Raw genomic sequence first — 25,421 nt, 5'->3', positions numbered from 1 at the left:
TACTTAAGATCCAGAAGCCACCAACTCTGGACAGTTTATAAAATATTGTGAAGTGTACTTTTCTGAATTAGGCTCATTGGATTCATAAAAGGACCCACCATTCAAAAATTAAACTGTGAGTCTAGAGATACAGTTCCGTGATAAAGAAAAATGTACTGCTCTTCCAGAGGACCTGAGTTTGGCTCCCAGAACCCTTACCATGTGGCTCACAGCAGCCTGTAACTCCAGCCCCAGGAAACCTGCCACTTCTGGCTTCTATAGACAGAGATCCATAAAAAGTTTGTTGTTTGTTTGAGACAGAGTCTTTCTATGTAGCTCTGTCTGGCCTCGAACTCACAGAGATCCACCTGCCACTTGCCTCCTGAGTTCGAGGGACTAAAGGCATGCATCAGCACACCCAGATCTAATTTTTAAAATGAGATCTTTTTGTTCTGCTTTTTAAAGGTCAAGCAGAACCTGATCTTGAAGGAAGCAAACAGGATTGAGAGCCAGAGTCCTAGCTACAGCAGGCGCCGCCATCCTCTCCGGAACATTGAGCTAGCTCCACTGTCAGCAACTTGCCATTTAGGCTAGCCCCGACTCTGTTCACACTTTCTCTCTTCTCTCAAGTCTTCCTTGCCCCTGCTTCACTCCCCAAAGCCCTTAACACACTCCCCCCCCCCCAGTAGTGTCGTCAGCATGGATGGCGCATCTAATCCCACTGTGCCTGGCCCTTCCTCCATACACACCCCACCGAAGAGATGAACTGTCAGAGCATCCTGACAGAAACAATGTTCCAACTCATATGACTCATCTGATCACGGCGTGGGTGTGTGCACGTGCACGCGTGTATGATGACACCAGTTCAACTAGTGAGTCCAAGGGACTGGAGAGATAGCCGAGTGATTAGGAACACACGCTGTTCCTGCAAAGGGCCTGAGTTCTGTCCCTAGCACCTACGTGGGGCAACCTATAACTGCCTATAATTAACTCCATGGGCTCTTTCTGCCTCTGGCCTCTGCAGGGACATGTGTTTGCACGCACACACACCTCACCCCCGACACACATAATTTAAAATATTTCTAAAAATGGCAACGAGAGCCATGTGTTAAGCAATTCTTTTCTGCCAGAGGAGGCTTAATGCTTTACATTCAGAGTCTACTGTTCAGCCTGTGGCGATCCTGGGAAGCAGACTGAGAGAGAGAGAAACTAGGACTTTAGGAAGCTAAGTGTCTAGAGCTGGACCCCATCTGGTTTTATGCACCATCCCGGTCTCTGAGAACCCTAGCTTCAGGCTAGTGTGTCGGTTCCTTGCACACATGTGCATCCTGCTACATGTTCCCCATTGCCGCCAGTTACAAGGACCTATGCACACACGCAGTGTCTGCAGCGGGCCTCCCCAAAAGAGGCTGGGAAAAGAGCAGGCAACTGTACTGAGCATTGGAAATCAGGGCAGAGGGGGTTGGGGAGCCTCATGCACAGCTGGGTGGTATTTCAAGTCTCAGAGCAACTTGATTAAGTTTCCACCCTAATTCTGAACTTGAGATGAAAGTGGGTCAGGGTGACCCATATTCAGCTCCTTTGTCACAGCCCCAGGTGCCGTCCCTGGGCCAGGAAAGAGGGTCACCATTAATGAGAGGCAGTGAGCATGGCCAACAGCGACAGAACCTGAAATTGAACTTGGAAAAGTAGCCGTGTAGACACGGGACTCACCCCAAGTCCAGCATGTGCCCCACCGTCTCCGTTACAGACTGTCCCCACAGAGGCAGGATAGGAAGTGACAGAAAATTATTTGGAAACATGGGAAACGCAAGGGTCCCTTCTATTCCACAGTCTAAATGCCTCTCCAGCACAATTTATGAAGGTGACCTACACACAAAAAAATACTTACGTGCAAATACTGTTGAATAAGAAAGTTAAAATAGCAATAAACCAGGCTCAAGGTCTAAATGGATGTAACCAGAGAAGGGCCTCAACCTTATGAGCGAGACTACTAACATGTTTACAGTAGAGGTGTCCTACCCTCCCGAATCCCTGTGACCCAGAGTTTAACATCATAAAACGGGGTCAGGTGCCTCTCAGGAACCTCTCTGTGATCTTGTTTAAACTCCTTAGCAACCCCTGGAAGATCCTAACCAGAAATTCCCTAAATCCCACATCTGACTGTTGAGAAGACAATCAAGTGTCTCCCAATAGTGCACACCTGGACATCCCGCCTGTATCCCAGAATGCCTTTCAACTAACTTTGCTTCTCCCACTTGCTAAACATGTCTTCTAATAAACTCCAGCTGTAGTCTTTACTGGCGGGTCCTGGCTTACCCAAGCTGAGGCATCTTAAATCGGGACTCCTGACAGGTCCCTCTGGCAGCAGCCGGCCTGCCTCCAGGCCATCGATGACACTAGTCCGTGGGCCCCAGCTTCCCTTCGCACAGGAGCCCTATGAAAGAACTTCATGTGCTTGTTTCGTGAGCGTTACTATCATAGAATGAACAGCAGGGGTCACACCCCAAATTCGATCCATCTCTGTGAGGCTACAGTAGCGGGGGAGATAGGTTCTTGGGAGGTTGCCAGCTAGCTTCTCCCAGCCTGGACCTCCCCAGATGTTTTGTTTTTAGCTGTGGAATGTGCCCCCTTCCTCCCAGAGGCTCATGGTGTTTGCATGGAAGGTTATGGGTCTCTTGGTAAGTAGGGCCTAGCTGGAGGAAGTGGGTCACGGAAGGCCTTGAGATTCCGCTTCTGGTCCTGCCTGCATGCTTCCTGCTGCCTGTCTGTCCTTCCTCCCCGGACTGAATCTAGACCTACAAGAAGTTGCTTCTGTCATAGACTTGGTCACAGTGAGGAGAAGCAACTGTACACAGAAGGGTGAGGAATTTCTGCTTTTGGCCTAGAGGAGGTGAGAGAGATGTGTGGAGTCATCGGGTGTGTCTGCAGGAGCCGAAGTATAAGCAAATGGCCGGCTCCCCAGGTAGGTGAATGGGGCAAGCTTTCATGCCATCCGGTTGTATATGTGGACAGAACGGAATAACAGGAAGACGGAGGAGGGGAACAGCCAGGGCTGTGAACACTTAGCAGTCTCATCCTAAGACTGGCGGGTGTTAGCTTGCTTCCTCTGGCCTACACGCCCCAATGCATGTAGCCAGTACCACCCCACCTCTGCCATCGTAGAGGAATCTGTGTAGCATGGTAGCCAAATTACAGGTTAATCATTCTCTCTCCCTAGGAGGGCACGTCCAGCAAGCACCCCAAAATCCCTCTTCATGCAAACAAAGCATTTCCAGCACTTCAGCCCTGGCCAATGACATACACTCACCCCCCCAAACCCCAAAGTTTATATAGCCCTTGTTATGCCCAATAAAAGAGAGCTGTTTCGCTGAAAACCATCTCTGAAAGCTATTTCTCCTGCACTCTCTCTGGCAGAAATCCTGTGCGACCCACCCGCCTCGGCTAAGCTTCTTTCCTTCCAGTCCAATGTGTAATGGTGCCTGGGTTCCCTGGGGACAGCGGCAGACACAGCTGGCAGTTAGGATTCTGGGGAGCAACCACTCTTTACTCTTGGCCACCATTCCCAGAGACCCTGTGAGTGGAGACCAGAAAGAGCTATAGCAGCCACGATTTCCTCATAGAATTTCCACAATTTCTACCCAGCATTTGGGTGGTGGAGGGTAAGGCAAAAGGCAGAATGCTGGACCATTAGCCCATCAGAGTCACTAAAAAAGAAAATGCAGGAGTAGAGTTCCATGAGGTTATTAGACCAGACAATTTCATTTCCCTTTCAAGATGGTGGCTTACAGCAGCTATTAGCCCAGCTATAGAGGAATACAGAAATGGACTCTTTTTTTTTTTTTTTTTTTTTTTTTTTATTCCATGAGTGGAGTGTCAGTTCTGACCACAGGCCCTCACTCAGTCTTTAACCCAACTTTATTGCCTGCTGCTTGAAGCTAATGTTTTCAAGAGAAACACTATCTTCTCTGTGGGTAAGAAAGACAGAGACTTTAAATTAGGGAACATCTCAAAAACAGAGGACAGTGATAGAGCAGTTCTTTGCATGAACAAGGCCTTCACTCCGTCCCCAGGACTGAAACAAAAACAATAAGAGAAGAGAGGAGGAAAGAAGAGAAGAAAATTAGCCAGAAGTGGCAGCTCACACCTGTAACCCCAGCATTCGAAAGACAGATCATCGCAAATTAGATGTAGCCAGTCCGCTACAAAGTTGGGACCCCTGTCTCACAAAGTGAACAAGGAGGAGGAGGAAAAAGAAGGGGAAGAAGAGAAGGATGGGGAGGAGGAGGAAGAAGAGGAAGAAAAAGAGGAGGAGAAGGAGGAAGAGGAGGAGGAGTAGGGAACTCTAAGAAGAATTATACTGTAGAGGAGGGATCTGAGAATATTTACCCCAAAGGTGTTTGGGTTTTTTTTCATCATTGTTTTAAAAACAAGACATGTTACATAGCCTAAGTTTCTGGCCTCTTGAAAATATTAAAGATCCAGAAACACGGATTGTCTTCCCTGGAGCCTCCAGCATAATGTGGCAGATGGTGTGTTCCTCATCTGTCCTGCAGTTCCCACTGGTGGCCCCTGCACGGGCTTCTCTTGTTTTGAAACCCTCAGCTTGATGCTCCTTTGCTAGGTCTTGTTTCCCTAGGTCAGAGGGTCAAGTAGCATAGCTGGGTCCCTGATAGGAGCCTACAAAGCCATTCTGGGGAGTAGTCTGCCTCCAAGCACATTGAGCTGTTGGCCAAACTCTCTTTCTTGCATCTTCTTACCAGCAGTACAGTTTCATGCTGCATGCCATCACTTACGTGACAAACACAAATTTGGAGGCTAAGTCCTCCTCCCTCTGGACATCTGACTCTCTCCCTCCGGTAACACTCGATAGAGAGATGCTCTGCTTTGGATGAGCTCCGGTTAGATTAGATGCCACCACCCCCTGGCTCCTTTTTGCCACTGAGCTAGTCAAGAGGCAAAGTCATCTCAGGGCACTGCCTACCAGTGACTCCCTCCCAGCAGCCTGCTCATTTGCATCACCTACCAGAAGTTCCAAAAAGCTCTGGAGGAGGGAATCTGAGGAGGCAAGGAGCGTTCAGTATCTCCCAACACAGTGCCCCCTCCCTGTGTCTGCACAACACCTTACCAACACTAGCTCTCTCAACAGTTGTTGCTCCATCAGATAGACTCAGTGTACTCCAGGGTTTTAAAAAGAACCTATTATTAACCTACTATTAGTCTCCTTGTTACCAAGGTGATTTGGTCCCCACTTGGGCTCTTCATAGAGCAGGAGCAGGTGTTGGGTGGGGCAGGGGAAAGAACAGAGGACTCAAACTGTTTTGTGCCCACAAAGCATCACACCAGTGCCACATGGCCCATATATGACAAAATAAGGAAGTTGAGGCTTAGCAATTACAACTGTCTAGGACCAGCAAATACATAACAAGTACATGATGTGTGGCAGGGCTGAGACCTCCAAGCACTATGCTGCCCATTAAAAAAAGGTCTTTATTTACATTGGTCATTTATCAAGGGATGTACATGTATTGTGGCATACATGTATCGTGACATACATGTGGAGGTTAGAGGATAATGAGGCGTTGGTGCTGTCCTACTGTGAGTCAACTTGGGTTTGTCAGAGTTAGTGGCAGACATCTTTATCTACTGAGCCATTTTCAGGCTAGACAGTGGCTACATGGGGAAAGGTCTGTACAGAATGCCTAAACTGTAGTGGTTCCCAAGGACTCAGGAATTAGTCCCCCAGCCCTGCAAGCTTGCACTGATGTGTGATTGTCATGGCCATGGAGGTAGCAGAGCCTGGTGTCTGCAGAGCAGAGAGGGAAAATAAGGACAGAGGTTGGCCACAGGTCAAGAGGGCTGTTTCTCTTTTTGAGGTCAGCTGTCTGATTACTCCATATCTGAGGCAAGATACTGGTCAGATCAACTGAAAGATTACTACCAGGGAGGAGGGTGACCGCAGAAACTGGTCATGGTGGTGACTGTGTTCCCCAACCAAACACAAATATCCAAAGGCTCTGCCCTCCACAACCCAGCACTAGCCATCTTGGCCAAAGGTACTGTGTGACTTTGGACTTGCCAGAGGGTTTACCTTCAGGCAAGGTACCACAAGAAAACATTGTGTAGTCAGCCTCATGACACCCAGGGCTCCAAGACCCATAGTGCTGCAGGTCCTTGCCGGGACCAGAGCAGCACCAGGTGGCCACACCCTACCCAAGGAAGCAAAGAAGAGCCATCTTTCTTTCCCAGTGTGGCAGCCAGGTGGCAGACACAGTGAGGACAGCAGCTGGCTTATAACCTCTGACCAAAAGAGCAGTATAACTAGTAGACTGCCACAGTCCCATCCCATAGCCTCAGGCAAACCAGAGCCTGCTCCACGGAACAGCTGGAGATAATTACCAATAAGCTATTTCCTAGAGCACCTTCACCTGCAATGTCACCACTGCGATGTGCAATCAGCCCGCAGGCCTAGCCTGTGGTAACTCAAAGGCTGTGTGTGCGTGTTTGGAGACCCCAGGAAGAGTCATTTGGGGAGTCTGCCCAGCCCCATCTATCTTGTTGGTGTGTTGGGGATGTACCTCACCTAAGGGTCTTCTTGCTATATCTCTTGTTCTGTCTGTCTGTCTCTCTTTCTCCCCCACCCTTCCTTGCTCTCCCCCAACACTGCATTCCTTATCTCTTGCTATCTTTCTATCACCACGATTCTTTCCGGCTTCCTTGGCCCTAGCCTTGTCCAGTCTGTTCTGCTCTGGTCTCTTCCAGATGCCCCTGAATGTTTTCTCTCTCCCATTACAGTAAAAACTTTCCTCCTAATAATTATGAAGCGGTCATGTTAGCAGTTTCACTACTGTACCCCCTCATACACTGGGCCCTGTAAAGACAAGCGAGTGGTTTGCATTCCCAGTAGCCTTTGCAGGGTTTGCGCAGTGGGGTTGCCCGATTTTGGATCTTTTCTGAGCCTGATACATGAGGGGAGAGGGAAGCTGGAGAGGAATGCTGATGGGGAGGTAGTCATAACAACACCTCATTTGCAGGCTGTGGTGGCAGAGATTCTTAGAAAGGTTTTGCAGTTCCACGCAAACACAGCTTCATGCCACAGTCTGTCCATACTGACTGGGGTTCCTGGTACACTGGGGACTGTCAGTCTAGCAATGGTCTATTTCCCCTGCCTCCCGTAAATGACTGTTAAAGAATTAAGGAAGTTTCCCCAAAGTCCCAATCAGCCAAGATTAGCCCTCTGGCTTCTGAGTGGGCAGTTGAAAAGCTCCTCAGAGAACACAGGTTTCCTAGCGTTCTAGACTGCTTCAGAGCCAGAACTGGACAGAGGAAACCCTGTGCACCTATTAAGAACCCAGCATGTGGCAGACTGACTGGGTGGAGAAGAGTGTGGGCCATGGGACATGGATCTGGTTCGTAAATGCTGTAAGCCCAGTCACTCTATACAGAGGAGCGAACCTTGGTTCTTGCTAAAGTTAAAGTCACCACACCCATCTCTAAGGGCCGCTTCGAGCACAGAATGGGAGTAACTGACCCGAGGCCGAAAATGACCACAACCAGGTCTGCTGAGGTCAATATCAGATACAAATAAAAACTGCATGAGTCATCTCTAACTGCAGGAGTTCAGAACAAGCCATCGGCTGGGTGATAAGTGTGTGACAAAGCAGCCGGAGGAGGAAGGGACAGGTCTGTACATCTAAAGCGGCCCCAGGCCTGCCTTGGTGCAGAAGCAGTAACTGGAGGCCCACAAGCTCCCTAAGAAGGTGAAGAGGGTAAAGTGAGCCACATCCAAGATTTACACATGGCTTTGAAAGCATTACTGTCTGCCTGGAGTGGTCCCTGGGAGGTGAGGCTAGACAAATGTAGGGCAAAGGTTACCCATTTCCTGGCTAGTTTCAAGAGGCTGTCTACTAAAAATTCTTTGGCTATATCACAAAACTCTGCTTTGGTTGCTGCTCACGGTGTAATTTGTTTTGAGAGGGGGAGTGTTTCGTATAACTCAGGCTGGCCTTGAACTCCCTGTGTAGAATCCTCCTGCCTCAGCCTGGAAAGTGCTGGAATTATAGCCACACACCCACAAACTGTTTTTATGCTGTTCTGGAATTGGAGGTCAAACTGGGGCTTCCTGCACGCCCCGGGTACTCTACAGACTGGGCACATCTCCGGCCTGCGGCTGATGTTTGGGTAGGTGTGCCTCCATCCTCACAATGATTATATCCTGTCAATAGAGCTCAGTGCCTTAACAGGAGGGATGAATGTTGAGGGGGTGTTTACAAAGCACTTGACTCCTGATCCACGACCCCCCCCCACCACCCCCAGCAGCCCTGAAGCTAGCTAATGTCTTCTCTCCTGTAGCCCTTTCTCTTAAAGGGACAGCACTTAGTTTTCCACCTGAGGTGAAGGTTAGGGCAAGCCCAGTCATCCAAAGTTAAGGCCTGCTCACTGGGGAAGAAACTGAACACACCGCCCCTTCGCTGGCTAGAGAAATGCCTGACTGGTTGTTTTCTTTGCAAAAATTTGCAAGCAAGGCAGATTGTTATTAGTGTCGTATAAGATGTCCCTAAAAGTTGATGCGTCTGGGCTGACAAGGCCACACAGTAACTTCCTTCACAGCCCAGGGTCCTCATGGTGGTGTAAGGTAGGGAAGACACTACCTGCAGATGTGCCAGTGGGGTAGGGATCTATATTTAAGATTGTGTGTGTGTGTGTGTGTGTGTGTGTGTGTGTGTGTGTGTGTATGTGTGTGTGCACGCCCGTGTGCATGTGCACGCACACGAGCGCTCGAAAGTCAGAGGGCATTTTCAGAGGTTGGTTCTATCCTTCCACCACATAGGTTCTAGATATGGAATATAGCTACTCACTCTTGGTGGTAGCCACTGGAATGTCATGTTTGTTTTGTGCTTCGTTTTGTTTCGAGACGGGGTCTTTTTACATAGTCCTGGCTCTCTCGGAATTTACTATGTAGACTAAGCTGGCCTAGAACTCCAAAGACGTACCTGCTTTGCCTCTGGAATGCAGGAAGTAAAGGCATGTCCTACCATGCCTGGCCTGGCATGACATTTTAGTACTTTTTCATCCCTGTGATATTGTGAACCCCTTAAACAGAAGCCAAGACAGAGAAAGAGTCCCAGCAGGGCTGTAATCGTCTCTCTCTTGCATCTAGCTCTGCCTCCATGGAAGGACTCACTGATACAGAAGCTCTGTGGGGACAGTCCTGGGAGGAGGCTGGCTGGGGATGCTGGAAAATGAGTCTCTCATTAGGCTTGCCAAGGGCTTGGGCAAAGCCTATGGGAACATGGCTCCTCTCTTAGACCAACAGATGTCCCCGAGGATGTGCTAGAGACAGACGGTAAGGTGAAGACACACTGGCTTGTTTTGCTCTGATCCCCAGTTAGGGAGGTTGGGAGGGTGTCCCCAACTCACCTTCCTCTCACTAACCCCTCCTGCCTCACATCTCCTGAGCACATCATTGAAGGACTGACCTTGACTTCCTAGGTTCCTAGGTGTGAGTTCACTGGTTCTATGAGAAATGACCAAATCACCAAACAATGCAATTATAGGGCCTTATCCTCCAGTGTCACAGGACTGCATTATAACATCTGGAAAGAAATGTAATATTCAACATGTACTGGACTCCATGACAGTGACTGGTGTGAGGCCACTGCTCCAGAAAGGGCTAAACATGGAGACCTTTCATCATCTGCCTTTCTCTGTGAAGTAGTTGCTCTGATTAGAAACAACAACACAGAAGCAAACATGAAAAAAGAAGATGGGGAAAAAAATGAGGGTGGGGTGTGTGCTGTGTGGTCCAAGCCTGAGACCTTAAGCATCACCTAACAGGCGTGCATCCTGTTGAAAGTCATCCCAATGATGTAAGAATAAAATGTAAGATAATTCTACGCTCTTCACACATATGCGTTATCTTTTAAGCCTGTTCCAAGTTGTTAGGAAACAAATATTTTTGTTATTTGGACTTAATTGCTTATTAAAACAAAGTTGGTGAGTCTTTCTTTTGGCCTAGAAGCATCATTTAAATAAAAAAAATTGGCATATTAAAGGGCACAGTAAACAGAGACTAGGACTGTGCATTCTAGAATATTCAGTGTACAAACCCTCCACCCCAGCCATAGCAACACATTCTTTAAAGGGAGGTCATTTTATACTGGCCAATCCCAGATTACTCCTGCCATCATGCCTGAGTTTCACAGGGCCTCTTTAGTACTTTCTGGGATTTTATAATAAAAGAACTTGGCTCTGAGAAGACCTTAGAGATGAGCATAGCTCCAGTGAGAAAGACAAAAACAACAGCGGTCTAACTCACAGAACCCCCAAGGTGGGAGTCTGCTGGGGTTCGTGACTTCCTGACACCCACAATAAATAGTTTTTTCAGCTCTTTGCTGCAAAGTAACATAGCCTTTTTTTTTGTTTGTTTGTTTTTTTTTTTTTTTTTTTTTTTTTGGTGCAGGCTTATGTATAAAGGAAAATGGAGGGCTTTGTTATAAATCATCTTAAACTCCTCTAGAATTAGTAAATTCTCGGCCCACATAGCTGAAGTTTAATCTATCATTTTATAACTCCAGGTTATTTCTCCCCATCTCAAAAGGCAGATTCCAGCTCCAAGAATAGGGATCTCCTAGGATGTGGAGGTCAGTCAGATTTGCTTAGAGGCAGCAGAGTTCAAATTCCATCCCTGGGGTAGCTGAGGGCTGGAATTCTCTGATAGGAATTGTGGTGTTGGTCTGCCTTCTGCATCTGCTGACCAACCAGGAACTGCTACAGATAACCTGGTTGCTTAGCAACTGCTGCAACCCAATGCCAAGGGAGGGCAGAGAAGGTGAGTGTTGGAGGCTAGGTTGATGGTCTAATGTCAGGCAAGTGTTATCTCTAGATAGCACAGGCAAGAGAAATTCTACACAGGCTCCTGTTCCCAGGCACTCTCACCTTAAAGAAAGGTAAAGGAGCCCAGCAAGCTAAGAGTGACACTGGAAACTGTTTAACCCCAGCAACCCCCACACCCACACCCCTCCAGTACATCCTCCAGGACTGTCCTTCAAACCTGGAGAGTGGCAATGACAGGAGGCTTCCTTAAAGGCCACCATAGTTGTTTGTATCCCTTGGGGTTAGGAAGTTAAGATCATGAAGTCTACAGAAGACTGTTACCCTGCACTTGAGCTTAGAGAAGAAAGCTTAGAGAAGCTTTTTATTTTTCTGGTTAGTTTTGTGAGAACTGGCCAGATCAGACAACTAGTTCACTGAATAGCTGTGTACTTATTGTGTGTTGCATGCAGGCTAAAACCAACAAGTATTAAATACGGGGTTGTGAGAGAAGTATGATGTCGGCAAAGCAAAGTGTCTGAGACAAATGCCACCCAATGGCCCTTCCACCCCACCCCCACTTCTAGAACCTAAGTCCTAAAGAACAATTCGGATCAGGAGTTGAAAGTCATCCTCAGCTACAAGGAGAGTTCAAGGCCAGCCTAGGCTACATGAACCTGGGTCTCAAACCTCTCCCACCAAAATAAACAAAATCCCAAAGAACACAGGCCAAAAATGGAAGCACTTCCAGAGAAGAGTAAAAGCTAACAGTCTATAACAGCACCACCACGTTGGTAGCTTTCGGTTTCCATAACAAAGAGCCGAGGTGAATAACTTATAAGGAGAAATGTTTGCTTTGGCTCTGTCTCGAAGGCTTCGGCTCACAATCAACTGGTCCGGTTCACTGAGCCTGTGCAGCACATAATGTCAGGGACAGGAGGAGAGGAAAGGCTTCTAACCTCATGACTGGGAAGCAAAAGAATCAGAAAGAGGAAGGGACTGGAGTCTATCCCACTAACCCCCTCAAGAGCACATGTCCCAATGACTGGGTTGCATCCCATGAGCCAAACCATATACACTGTCCAGCCCCAGGTATTGTGTTACAGCAATGCAAAATGGCCAAGATAGGGCCTATGCTTTCAGAAGGGATTATCAAAATGGAACAAACAGGAAAAGGACATACCCATCAGTATGACAGGTATGGCCTTCAGTACCATCCTCAACCAGGAAGAACTAGGTCTGCAACGGAGAACCTATAAACTCCTGATTAGTTATTACAGCAGTGACGTAGAGACTGAAGGAGGCAAAATTAAAGGTAGAAAGGCTCTCGCTTTGACAATGAGACCCTGACTCCTTGGAAGCTGATCTCCACGACTCATGAAGTTTTACACAACTCTTTCGAGCCTAACTCCTAAAGACTCATGGTCCTTACCCAAACTGGCCAAACTTAGTAGACGACAGGACTGCAAAATTAACGACTTGACAAGAAAGCGAGATTCGAGCTTATCCAGATATAGACCCCCACAGAATTGGCCCACGAGACATGATAAAGTATTGTCTTTAACTGTGACAAAAGAAGTCCTGTTCTTTTCCAGAGCCAGTCAACTACCCCCCTACCTCACCACCCTCACCCCCACCCCACCCCTACATCCCTACATCTCCCATCTCTCTTTGCCCATCTTCTGTAGCTCTGTCTCCCCAAGCAGTATGTTTTCTTTAATAAATTTTCCCCAATTAATCTTTTCTATACTTGTTCTGGTCTGGTAAGTGGCACTTACACGCTAAGCCACTCCCGCCCCCAACAGTGACATTCATCTTCTATGGGAATATCTCATTTTTCCTTTCTTGTAATATAACAAGAGATTGGTGGATCAGTCTGACACCAGGTATTGGAGAAGCTGCATTTGGCCCTGGGAAGGCAGATGAGAAGTAAGTGGCTCCAGCTTCCTCTTAGGTAAGTGTAGATAGTAGCATCCCAATTCCTGAAGATAACTTAACCTAAGACTTGTGACAAACACTAGCCCCTTTCCCTTGAGCTAAGGGATTTAGAGCATCTGAATCAGAGACCTTATGACCCCTTTTACCTTCCTTCCCACTTAAAGAAACTTCCTCCACTTAAACATCCTGTCCAAGTACAAACCAAGGGGAGGAGGAAATGTCTGCCAGTCACTGTGCCAAACGTTTCTTCTTTGATTGTCCCTGCAGTTAGATTGCTGCCTCCATTTTATGGAGGAGGCACTTGAAGTTCGGAGGTCAAGCATTTCACCTGTGCCACCTCACAGAACCAATACAGCAGCCAGGTCAGAATTTGAACACGGGCCTGAACAATGGGGTGGAGGTGGGTGGGTAATTACATAGCACCATCACCTTCAGGGATGGGGACCTGTTCCCCCGAGATGGTGCCAAAGATTCTACTGGGGGTGAATAAAAAATGCCGCACAGGCAGGAGGGCTGGCACACTGAGTCTTCACAAGCTACCTCAGAATCCAAGGCTTCCCCATCTTCCCTTGGTCCCCTGACCCCTGCTTCTGGGACAGGAATCAGGTTTCTTCCAAGTTTCCTTGTCTGCCTAGAGACAGGACCCTCCAAGAGAGAAAGCAATGACCAAAGACTTCTAACTCAAGGCTGTGACCACAGAAGACTGGACCCATCATCAGCAGACAGACAGACAGACTCAGTCCACATGCCTGCACAGACTTCTGCCACATACTATTATCTCCTTGCCTGACTTTATAGAAAATTATTTGCAAACTGGTTTTTCTTCTGCAGGCCCAACACATTCTCTTTCATGTTGCTAAATATTCTCTAAGTCCATTGGGTCCCCTAAAAACCACTTACTCTTGTCCTAAAAATTGCTGACATTTCCCAGTTTCTCCCCTCCCTACAGAAAAGGGGTATGTAGTTTTCCAAGTGATGTTGGGCTAAAACCAATTAACATTCACACTGCCCCGTGTCTGTAACATATTTTCTCTGATGGCTTACTATAGCAATTCTTCACACAGAAGTGAACAACTCCTTTTTGTCCCTACAGTCTTGAGGTAGTTGTAGGCTTTAAAGTGTCAATATCTTAATCCCCAGAGCCTGTGAATGTTCCCTTGTGTGAGGGACAAAAAGGCACTTTGCTGATGCTCCAGTGAGCCAAAGGTCCCAAGAAAGTGATGATCTCAGACTAGCCAGCTGGCCCATTGTCACCACAGGGCTCCCCCTAAGAAGCGGGTGAGAGTCCAGTAGTGTTCCTCAAAGACCCACACCTGCAGAGCCACTGAGAGACCAGATGTCGGAGAACTCCCAGGAGAGGGACAATGGTACTCAAGATACTTAGGACAGTGGATGGAAAGGGGGATGGAGCAGATCCATTGAGTATCTCCCTCAAAGGGACAAGGAATAACAGACTTTAGAACCATGGTCCCCTCTGAGGACAGTGGATAATGAGAGAAGCTACCCTGAACTTCCCAGGTGACTTTTTGTGTCTTCTTTTGCTTCTAGCCCTGGGCCATGTCCTGAAAGGCTAGGAGCCATGGCAAATCATAAAATGGAGAGACAGCTGTGGGGAAGGCCTGAGGCCCTGGTACCAACTGGTAGGTAAACATCTGCCTCAGCTGGTTCCTGGCTAGAAACCAAGACAAACTAGGAGGGCAGAGTGGGAATGGGAAACACATCTGGCCAAGGGCCAGCAAAGGCTCAGGAATCTTGGACTGGTAATGGTGACCTGCAGGAGAGGTGTGGCAGAAAGGACAGATGTTCATCTGCCACTCTCCAGAGTGCCCTTTGACTTGATGAGTTTGGGGACAGAGGAGAGACGGGTGTTTTTCCTTTTGTTTTGTTTTTAAAATTACACTTGGTTTCTTTTCATCTAAAACATGTTTATTTGGAACTAGATCCAAACTCTGCATTAGTTTTGAGACAAGATCCCACTACGTTGCTCAGGTTGCCCTGGAACCCGCTGTGCAGCCCAGCCTTTAAATTTAATCCCCCTGCCTCAGCTTCCTAATCAATAGGATTACTGGTCTATGCCACCCCTGTGTTGCATTAGTTTTATTCTCAGCATGTGGTGGTGTGAGACTGACTCTAATATGTAACTTAGACTGACATCAAATTCATAGCAATCCTCCTGCCTCAGCCTCCTGAATACTGAAATTTAAATTAACTTTTTGGTAAATGTTTGTATCTGTGTGTGTGCATATGTGTGCACAGAAGTATGTGCAGATGTGTGTGCAGAGGTTAGAGGCTCATGTCAGGCACCCTTTTTATTACACGGATTTATTTATAGCCAGGGGAGGTAAGCACACACTGCAGCACATGTGCAGAGGTCAGAGAACAACCCTCCCATTGAGTGGCTGCTGGGAATCGAACTCAGTCTGTCAGAACTTGCTGCAGACGCCCTAAGGCATGGACCCGTCTCACAGACCGTTTTTTCAGCCTTTATGATTTATTTACTTGTATGTGGGGACACAGCACTGCATACATGGAGGTCAGAACGAGGACAAGTGGACCCCTCAGAACTGAAATGCACAGGTCTTCATGGGATGCCCAGCTTGATGCATAGCTGCCAGTCTCCCAACTCTGGTCCTTATGATTGAGCAGCAAGTAAGTGCTCTTAACCGAGGAAGCACCTCTTAGTCACCCCATCTTATTTTTGAGACAGGATGTTTCAAATGAACCTGGAGCTCACCAACTAGAGTAGACTGGCTGGACAGCAGGCCACAAGGAACCCCCTCTCTGTGTGCCTGACCCTAGAATCGTAGGCCCATACTATGACACCTGGCTCCTTATGTGGGTACTGGCTTTGAACTCTGCACTCTTCGGTAGCTGTGTTATCTCCTCAGCCCCTGCATTCAGTTTAAAAAGAGAAATGTCTGACCTAAGTCAGACCCTCAGACATGCTCAGTCCTCCAGGATGCATCCCTTCTCTGTGTCCTTAACAGCAGTGCAGGAGGAAGTGAGATGCAGCTGGGCGTAGGAACGGAGCACAGAGGCCGGGGTGCAGGCTCAGCTGCTAAGGGCTCTTCCCAGCCCAGAGGAGAATCTCTGGCCTCACAGAGCTCGTCTGAGCACCAAATGGGCTCAAGTGCAGATGTGCCTCATGCCACTCACAGACACTGTGGTTTCTATCAGGTTTGTGAACTCATCATTGACCAAATGCATGACATCTTCCTCAGTACGTCACGTGGCCAGGAGAGTTACATTTTAAAAGATTTATATTTACTCTGTGTGTGTGTGTGTGTGTGTGTGTATATACAGCTGTGTCTGTCTGTATGCATGCCATAGCATGTTCAGAGGTCAGAGGACACCTGAAGGATGTTTCCTTCCATCACACGTGTACCAGGAACCAAACTCAAATCCTAACACTTGGTGGCAAGTGTCATTAACCTGCTGAGCTGTTTCTTCAGCACTAAGTGTGCTCTCTCTTGTACACTTTCTCTCTCTCTCTGTCTGTCTGTCTGTCTGTCTCTCAGAAATAACATATTTTTATCTTAAAGTATAAACATTTTTAAAATTCTGTCACTAATGTATCTTTTCTTTGTGTATGCATGTTTATTTTTGAGACAAGGTCTCACACTGTAGCTCAGGCTGGCCTGGAACTCAGAGCAATCTTCCTGCCTCGGCCTACCAGATTGACTGGGATGGATCCCAGGTGACCAGGATTACAAATACCCATCACCACATCTAGCTACAAATTTGTCCAGATCTCAAATAGAGTTATTACTTGAATGTATAGTTACAAAAGCCCTTAAACTGTGTGCTTACTACAATTATATTTCCCTGCATGTGAGTTTGCCTCAGTGAAATTACTTTAATGTCCCTTCGTTCTCAAACATGTTTTTGTATGTTTAGCACAGAGTGTTCTCTGTCACTGCACAAATTCAGCATCCAAGGAGCTCAGATCAGATGTCAAGTTTTGATTAATGGGCTTCCCTGGACTCATAAAAGAAGTCATTTAGAACCTCAGTGCCTGGAGGCAGAGCAAGGCTCTGTAGAGCAATGAGCCAGGCATGGTGTCTCTGTCTGTCTGTCTGTCTGTCTGTCTGTCTGTCTGTCTGTCTGTCTCTGTCTCTGTCTCTGTCTCTCTCTCTCTCTCTCTCTCTCTCTCTCTCTCTCTCTCTCATACACACACACACACACACACTCACTCACGTACACCTGCATACACACGGCTTCTCTCCTCTTGATAATTGGCAATCACAAAGAGTAGATGGACCTGAAGCAACAGAAACACAAGAGTTGTTTCTCTAAATCTGGAATGTAGCTGGACCCGTACATCTTTAGTCCCACAGCAGAAGAGCTAGCCCCGGGAGCTCTACACTAGCCAGGTGTGGTGGTTATACACTTATAACCCCTCAGCACTCCAGAAACCAAGGTAGGAGAATTGCTGTGAGGGTTGAAGAAGGCTAGCCTGGGCTATTTAGTAAATATCCCCATCAGGCAAAAAAGTAAGGGCTGTGGGAATGACTCAGCTTGCCACATAAGCCTGAGAACTAGAGTTCAGAGTCCCGGAATCCACATAAAAAGCTGGATGGGTACCGTAGCTGTCTGATATCTCAGCACTGGGTATGGAGACAGGAGGTCCCAGGGCAGGCGAGCTAGCTGGAGCAGCCAGAATCAGTGAACTCCAGGTTCAGTGGGAGGCTCTGAGCTCTGACTGAACAGAATAAGGGAAAGCAGATGAACAAAGGCAGCCGATGTCACTTTCAGGTCTCCATAAACATGAACAGCACACATACATGAACAGCACACACATATTATCATCTGTACACAAATTGATAAAAAGTGAAATAGATAGACACAGACAGACAGGCAGGCTAGCTGTACAATCACCAGGAATACCAAGTATCTCCCTGAAAGCTCAACAGTTTCACTCCTAGGAATTCCCCGACCAATGAAAGCATACCACAACGCAAATGTGTTCACAGCAGTCACAGCTATAGTCGCCCCAAACTGGAAACAGCTCAACGTCTGTCAACAGCTGGATAGATAAGCAACTGTGATCCACAAAACAGAGCTGACTTCAGAAGTAACACGTAAATCACTGACACAGGCAGTAAATGCTCTAAAGTATACACTGAGACAAGTGGCTGGGGAGTCACCTCTGTTGATGGACAGCTGCTAAATAACAGAAGCGAGCTCTCACGAGAGAAAACATGGGCACCATTACCTGCCCAGGCTGGCATGGAAATAGGGAGGGTGGAATTTTGTGGCAGGATGCCCAGAATGATAGAAAGAGTCCACACCCTCAGACTGGTGTAGTGCTACACAGCCGTATCTGTTTTTATCGAACTTTATCAAGAAATACATTTTAGCTGAGTGGTGGTGGTGCATGCTTTAATTCCAGCACTCGAGAGGCAGAGGCTAGCCTGATCTACAGAACTAGTTCCAGGACAGTCATGACTATGCAGAAACCCTGTCTCAAAAAAGCAATGTGTGTGTGTGTGTGTGTGTGTGTGTGTGTGTGTGTATGTGTATGTGTGTGTGTGTGTGTATGTGTGTGTGTGTGTGTGTGTGTGTGGTTTATGTGCATGTTGTGTATGAACACACCTGAAGCTATGTGAACCTGTGTGTGCCCATACCTGCTCACGGAGTTAGGAGGAGGATGTCACATATCATCTGTTGCTTTCATCATTATTCCTTTGAGTCAGGGTCTCTCCCAGAACCTAAAGCTTGTGTTTTCTTCTCTAGGCTGGAAGTCACTGAGCCCTAGCTTTGTCTGCCTGTCTCAGTGCAGGGGCTTCTGGCTTGCTCGAGGCATGCCCCGCTTGCTTTTTATTGGGTGTTAGGATCTGGAATCTAGTTCTCATGTTTGCCCAGCAAGCACTCAACTTCTGAGCCATCTCTTTAGCAATAAGGTTGCTGGACAACCCAATGGGACAAGAATAACTTTCCAAAAAGTAGATACATACATGCAAAGAATGAAACTGGGCTCCTTCCTCAAATCACATGCAGAAATGTCCTCCAGGGGCTCAAAGGCATAAATGTGTATAAGCATAAAACGGCGGAAGGGGCTGGCTGACAGCCTTGCCCGTTGCTCTTTCAGAGAGGTCAATATGAAGCCTCTTTCCCCATCTTCCAAATGGCTACTTGTTCCCTGAAGAGCTGAGTTCTCATCTGTGAAATCACAGGAAAACTGACCGTTTTAAAGGAACAGTCTTTGCAGATACTACAGTCATACGCTTTAAACTCATGCATTTGCAGGTAGACACCCCTGCACCCACAACTTTTTTTAAAGAGCAAAAGAGTACCCTGGCCCCCTGACCCACTAGTAGGGGTGTGAAGATTTTAGGGAACAGAGATTAAGGCACACACACTGGACAAACTTAGCCAGCTCACAGTGGTAGTCACCAGAGATGGGAAAACAAATTAAATAAAATATGTGCTTATCTATTGAGAAGCCGCCACTGGCCTCAGACAGCTGAATCTCCCCCACATCCAGGAGGCCCTCCCAACTCTCAAAAGTCCATTCATTGCAAAGTTGACTCCAAACCCCTCTCCAGCTCTGGTCAGGTAGAGCTTGGCCAGACCAGATAATGAAATGTTTGGATTAACCCTCAGCAGACAGTGATCAAAGAAGAAAAGTAACAATAAAAAGTTAGAAGCCAAGCCTTCAGGCTTCTCTATTTCTGAGCCCTGCTTTCTCCCTAACCACAGACTAGCGTCTCTCTTTCAGATCAAAGTTTCCAATGAAGGAGTCTTGGAGGATCTAGGAAGGGCAATATCTAGAGTTAGAGGAAACAGAATGCATGAACACAGAGAGATCCTGAACAGCTCTTCCATAGGACAGGGTGGGAGGGGTGTCTGGGTCTAGCCATGCCCTGTGAGCACCCTGTTGAAGGACACGAAATGATTGCAGTATGAAGGAAGAGACAGTAGAACTCTGCCCAGAGCCTTCAGTGAGGACCTGTGTTCCCCAGCAGGCGTTGAGGTGGTGATCCGTGTACTCTGTGAGCACATGGGCCCACCATGCCCGGAGGTATTTAAACACTCAAAAGCATGGCAAAGAACAACAACAAAAGACTACCAGAAAACGGAGGCAAACTGAACAGAGTTGTTTGGACTATAAGACATGGGCTGAGGTAGATCCTGACAAGGGCAGGGGCAGGGGAACAGTCATACAAATACTACATCTTCAGAGCTAGTCAGAGAACTGGGAACGGAACTGTGTAGTGGGTGAAGAAAGAGAAGGAAAGGGAGCAAGGTCTGTATTCTGAAAACAAAAAGACGTCGCTGAAAGAAATGAATGGTGATAGTGGAACACACAATAAGTAACTACAATGGCGTCCTGTGCTGATGGGTCAGAAGACAACATTACGTGGTGGCGTTCCCCAAGCTGGTCCACAGACTCATTGCAGTGCGCTCCTGCCAATTGACTTTATGTGATTAAAATGGTTCTAAAATTCATGAGAAGATACAAAAGGCATGGAATAGCAAAAAATAAAAATAAAAAATAAAAAAAATCTTGATGGAGAATCAAGAAAGAAAAGCAGTGTTGTGTGGTTTCAAGGCTTACTACTACACAAATGCAGGCACAAAGATGAAGAGCAGAACTTCCGGAGAGAACTGGCTCTGTAAATGTATACAGGAATCCTTGCTTGTGTTCCTTTTGTTTTTCATGTTATTTTGTATGTGTGTGTGTATGTGTGTGTAAGAGTGTGGGTGGGTAAGCACAAGCCAGTGTGTGTGTGTGTGTGTGTGTGTGTGTGTGTGTGTGTGTGTGTAAAGGCAGTGGAGTTGGTTCTCTCCACCATGTTTGGTCTGGGGGACAACTTGGGACATCAGGTTCTGTAGCAGGAGCCTTTATTTAACACTCATCACTGACTTTTTAAATAAGGCTGCCAGGAAAATCAGTAAAAAAAAGAATAGTCTTTTCAATATATAAGTGCCAGTAAAACTGGAGAGCTACATGCGGAAGAAGGACTCATACCCCTCCTCACATCATATGCAGAAAGCACTTGGGATTGATCAACAAGATCTATACTAAAGTTGATGCTTCAAACTCTTGGAGGAAACCATAGGAAGTAAGTGCTGAGACCACTAGGAAGGAAACCCCTTCTTAGGTATGACTGCAACTACAAAGGAACACAGGGGTGGGGAGAAAGGAAACAGGGAAACTGCACTTCTACAATGCTAACAGTTTGCACTTTGAAGGCTATCAGTCAGAAAACAAAGCAACGGGAGAAAATATCTGCAGACCATACATCTGAAAAGGGAACAAGTGTCCACAATAGGTAAATCCATTTCCAGTTCAGTAATAGTGAGACAAGCCAAATAAATGAACACCGATTGAGCAAAGGACCCAAGTAGACATCTCCAAGAAATGCCTGAAAATAACCAATATGTTTTCAAAAAGAGATTCAACCCATTAGGGGAGTCATTAGGGGAGTGCAAACCAGAAGACAGTAAGATATTAATTCACATTGGCTAAGATGACCAAAACCACCACCACCAAAACCCAAACAAACCCCCAAACCAGAAAACAGCAAGTGCTGGCATGGACGGATCTAAGTAGGACACCCACATACTGGCAGGACCGGATGCTGGGTGTACCCACTTTGGGAAACAGTCTGGCAGTCTCTCCAGAGGTTAACCACCATGAGGCTCTAAGACCCACTAATGGCATTTCTGAGTGTATAGCCAAAAAGAACCTCAGGTTGTACTCTAACACACACTTGCACAAGTGTGTACAGCCACACTATTTATCAGAGCCAGCTTTTGAAACAACCCCCGTGTCTATCAGCCAGGGAATGTACAAACAAAATAGTTTATCTACACAGTGGAATGCAACCAGCCACAGAAAGGAATGAAGTTCTGATGTTTGCAACAGCACGGGTAAGTTTTGGAAATGTAATGGCGTGTATGAAGCCCAACACACTTGAAACCCCACATGTGGTACAATTTCATGTATGTGAATTTTTCTGAGTCAGCAAACCTATAGAAACAGAAAAAAAATTAGGATTTTTCTTGGGGTTTCAATAGAGGGAATCTGAGAAAGTAATCGATACTTGATATAGGATTTTATTTGGGGAGAATGATAAAATATTCTAAAATTATGGTGATAGCTGTAAACTAAAAACTCATTTGGGGGGACAGAGGGAGAAATTGGAAATTTGCTACTGATAAGACATAGCAAAATGTTTGATTTTTGTACATTTTTTAAAGATCTATTTTTATTTTATGAGTGTTTTGCTTGGGTGTGTGTTAGTGCACAATGTGTGTGCAGTGCCCACAGAGGCCAGAAGAGGGTATCCAGACACTCTGGAACTGGAGTTATGAATAGTTTTAAGTGGCCATGTGGATGCGCAGAACTGAACCCTGCTCCTTTGGCAAATAGCCAGTTGAGTGGTCAGCCTTCACGTGTGCAGTAAGTGTAAAAGTATATGCCAGATTTCCACAGGATAATATGAATGACACACACATAGATCTCAAACGTTTATATAATTACGGTTCATAAAAATTGGGGATATACTGGCTTAACAACAGTATATTATCAAAAAAGAAATCCATTTGGCTACCCTTTGGGGCACAGGCCCATCTCTCTAAGCTCCATATTTTTAAACAAACAAACAAACAAACAACCTTTTTTAAGTTGCAGGAGACTAAACAAATTAGTAGGAAACCAAAATCTAATTCTAACTGAAATTTGAAATAAATTTCTACAGAGTCAGAAATACTGACCACCATTCAATGCACTGGAGAGGACTTTGTGAGATACTCTATAAGTCAGCTGAGGAGTCCCCAGGAGCGGAATGTCTTCCAGGAGCAACTTTTCCTTTGGGGTGGAGGGTGAGAACACAAAGCTATGAAGCCCAGGCTGACCTCAAAGTTACCATCCTCCTAAATCAGCCTCCTAAATGCTGGGGTTCCAGGGGTGTGCCCACAGCAAACTAGCCCTGCCTTCTACCCAGACAATCACACAGTCACCAGCCCGGAAAACATGTATAAGTTCACCCACTTCTTAAATGGAGAGAAATCACAGCCAGACAAGTCCCCAGCAAGACAGAGGGACTTGTCCGAGCCTCCTACCTTTCACAAGGGCATCTGTAAGAATCCAGTAATACAGTATAGAAGACAGCTTTTGAAATTCTTGTGATTAGGGCACTGGCGCCTAAAATATGTAGGCTTTGATTTTGCTTTTGCTTTCTTGCTATAGCCAAACAAGAGGTTTAATTTTGTGAGCCTCAAAGGGTAGCCAAACAGATTTCTTTTGATAATAAACCGCCTTTAAGCCAGTATATCCCCAATTTTTATGAACATGTAACCATAGAAACATCTGAGTTTCATGTGTGTCATTCAAACCATCCCTTGGAGATCTGGTGTGTAGCTTACTCTACTGCTCACTAGGTAGTGCCTCCCGAACTGGACATCCCAGATGAGGGCACAGGCATGTGCTACGTGACCTTGAAGGGGGAGACAGAGTGATTCAGGAAAAAAAACAGCACACCGGAAGCTGCTTTCACGTCATCTCTAAGGCAACCAAGATAACTTATCTTGCTATGCTAGAAGGTGGGGAAGGGAGAGGGGTGTCAGGGTTTTTGTCCTTGTTGAGCTTCCTCCTTCTCTCAGTCCTAGTCTCCAAGTAACCAGAGCGCAGAGAGCAGGGATGAAGGAAAAAAAAGGTAGACGATAGACTTCAAGCCTACCATTCCCAGGCTAGCTCCACTTCCCTGGTCAACAGAGGCCTGAAGGGTCCTGGGACCAGGAATTGGGGAGGGCTGGGAAGCCTGCTTCCTCTCATTCCTGTCCTCCTGCCCCCAGCTTCTGGTGCAGCGTTCTTCATCTCCACAGAACAGGCGTCCTGCTCTGCTATTCCCGACATACTCTGTTCTCCCAACTGTGATATTTTGGGTCCTTTGGGCAGGAGGTGGGGATGGGCAGGGGTGGAAAGAACCCCCAGAATGTTCTCGCACAGACATCTGGTGCTTGGATTTTGCTGGCTCCAGGGACCGTGCTATAAACCCACTAACACTAATTGCTTTCCTGTCTGCCTCCATTTCTAGAGGAAATAAAATGCCTCTCTAGCTAATGGAAAATGAAACGCCCATGCGCCGATTTACCTCCTTACATAAGGGCTCATGGCATCTGTTCCTCTCCCCTGGCCCCCATCTTCTCCAAAGCCCTTACGGCCTCAACATGCACAGGAGAACCAATCTCCAGAACAGCACCCTTTTGCCTCCAAAGACTGGAGAACTCCATCCTAACATATGTGGATGGCAAGGGAAGAAGAAAGGGCAGAGGGAGGAGGAAGAGGAAGGAGGCAAAGACCCCTCTTTGTTTTAAATTCATGCTCCCGGGAATATTTTTTTTTCTATCCTTATTTGATGTTGAATACAAAGGCATAGAGATGCCCTCTTCCAAGTTCAGCTGCCCCAAAAAGGGGGAAATACCAGAAATAGCTGGAACTGAGGTTCAAGATGTATTGATGTTGGTTACAGGAAAGACTTCATGGACAGGTCTGTTGCATTTCGCTGCCCTGTTTTAGGTCTCACTACAGAAAGTGTGGACTAGTGAAGAGACACCCCTATCCCTAACCAACCCTGGCTATCCCCCACCCCTATAAGCCATTCCCTTCTCCAATAGCAAAACTGCTCATTTTCAGCTGCCAAAACCTATGAACTACATTTCCCACTTGCCCTTGCAATAAGTAAGAATGAGCATGGGTCTAAGTTCATGTCCTATGGGGCAACTCTCCATCTCCCCCTTTCCTGTTAGGAATTCCATGGATAAGGTAACGAGCCACAGAAAGCGGACCACACACTAGGGAGGGGAAGCAAGCAGGATCGTACTCACAAGGGCTATGGAGCTGCCTGCCACAGTCTTACTGAGGGACAGCAAGAAGAAGTGGGTTTGGGTCTGAATCATGGGAACTGAAATTGTATCCTTGGATTCTGTTTCCTGAAGAGAAAAAAGGACACTCTTGAAATGGATGACACCATTTGGCTTTGAACCTACTGCTAGAATCTAGCTCCTGTTGCCTCCCATTGCTAAGAAGAGTCTTATGCATCCTAACTCCTTAGCTGCAGAGACTGTATTATCCTCATGGCCTTCTTCATTCCCCAATGTTCTCTACTCCCTCCTACTTCAGGGCTATACTACAAGGGCAGTACTCCTTGACCAGACCCACTCTGGTATTTAGAATAAAGGTTCTCAGGGGCTAGAGAGATGGCTCAGTGGTTAAGAGCAAACCTCTTTGTTTGCTAGATATATTCTAGAACAATAATTAAAAACAGACACAGGGGCTGGAGAGATGGCTCAGCGGTTAAGATCACTGACTGCTCTACCAGAGGTGCTGAGTTCAATTCCCAGCAACCACATGGTGGCTCACAACCATCTGTAATGAGATCTGTTATGTCTGAAGAATAAAGGTTCACGTTAAAAACCAAGCCCAAAGTTGATGTCTCTTTGGCGTGCCTTTGAGGTACCCAGTTAAAATGACCAAGAACTAAGACTGGGTTTTTGTATAAATGCCACCTCTGCCCATCTCTGAAGTTATAGCAAACTCGAAAGGGAACCAAGATCTAATGGATGCAGAGGATGAGCTATAACAACAGGACTTCACAGGATCCCTTTGTTTAAGGTAGCTAGTGATGGAGTAAGCCAGGGTTGACTCTAGATCTTACCACTCCTCTCCTCAAGCTCACCCA

The 25,421-nt window shown here is 46.7% G+C and overlaps 1 protein-coding gene across 1 annotated transcript in view; it reads right to left on the bottom strand.

Annotated features, from left to right (window-relative positions):
* GFOD1 (Gfo/Idh/MocA-like oxidoreductase domain containing 1) overlaps positions 1–25,421 on the bottom strand; it is a 97,270-nt gene that overhangs the window by 10,055 nt on the left and 61,794 nt on the right. The gene's annotated exons all lie outside the window — the stretch shown is intronic.

Source organism: Micromys minutus (assembly GCF_963924665.1).
Source record: "Micromys minutus genome assembly, chromosome: 1".
Classification (NCBI taxonomy): domain Eukaryota; kingdom Metazoa; phylum Chordata; class Mammalia; order Rodentia; family Muridae; genus Micromys; species Micromys minutus.
This window is presented reverse-complemented; position numbering and strand designations above follow the sequence as displayed.